This window comes from Schistocerca nitens, chromosome 9 (assembly GCF_023898315.1).
Source record: "Schistocerca nitens isolate TAMUIC-IGC-003100 chromosome 9, iqSchNite1.1, whole genome shotgun sequence".
Classification (NCBI taxonomy): domain Eukaryota; kingdom Metazoa; phylum Arthropoda; class Insecta; order Orthoptera; family Acrididae; genus Schistocerca; species Schistocerca nitens.
The window spans coordinates 360,386,221-360,387,194 of NC_064622.1; the positions used below are offsets into that span (position 1 = coordinate 360,386,221).

At 47.1% G+C, this 974-nt stretch overlaps 1 non-coding gene across 1 annotated transcript; it reads right to left on the minus strand.

Moving 5' to 3' along the window:
• Window positions 1-696: 696 nt before the first annotated feature.
• Trnah-gug (transfer RNA histidin (anticodon GUG)) lies at window positions 697-771 on the minus strand. The gene has a single exon. It is a non-coding gene; the product is annotated as a tRNA-His (tRNA).
• Window positions 772-974: the final 203 nt, after the last annotated feature.

A 974-nucleotide genomic window follows, 5' to 3' on the forward strand; every position in this document is an offset into this window, starting at 1 on the left:
TGGTTAGAAGAAGTCCAGTTCAGGCCCGCAACCAATCTGTCTGCTCGACACTCTGCCCACACCTGGAGTTACGTATCACAGCAGAAGCACTCTCATTCTTATCTCACGTACCCTGACAGCTGGTCTGTACGTCAGTCCGGTGGTTCGACTTGTCATGGTGCCATTCATCAATAGCATACTAGACGTTTTTCGACTTGGTAATGCTCGCCCACAATCGCTGTTCAAACCCAACGGACAACCCAAGACTGGCTAAGTTTCACGGAAGCTCAAAATTTAGTGCGGACGTCAATGCGAAATGCTTCTAATAGTTTCCACATTGAAACATTGTCTCAAAATATGGTAGAAAATCCAAAGAGATTCTGGTCGTATGTAAAGTGCACTAGTGGCAAAAAACAGTCAATACCGTCACTGCGTGATAGCGATGGAAATGTTACCGATGATGGTGCCACTAAAGCGGAGTTACTAAATACAGTTTTCCGTAATTCCTCACGAAAGAAGACGAAGTAAATCTTCCAGAATTCGAAACCAGAACCTGTTTAGCATGGGTGGCATACAAGCAGATATCTTAGGTGTTGCGAAACAACCCAAATCACTTAAGAAAGGCAAGTCTTCCGCTCCAGATGGTATACCAGTCAGGATCCTTTCAGAGTATGCAGACACAATAGCGCCTTGAAACTTCCTGGCAGATTAAAACTGTGTGCCGGTCCGAGACTCGAACTCGGGACCTTTGCTTCACGGGCAAGTGCTCTACCAACTGAGCTACCCAAGCACGACTCACGGCCCGCCCTCACAGCTTTACTTCTGCCAGTACCTCGTGTCCTACCTTCCAAACTTTACAGAAGCTCTCCTGCGAACCTTGCAGAACTAGCACTCCTGAAAGAAAGGATATTGCGGAGACATGGCTTAGCCACAGCCTGGGGGATGTTTCCAGAATGACATTTTCACTCTGCAGCGGAGTGTGCGCTGATATGAAA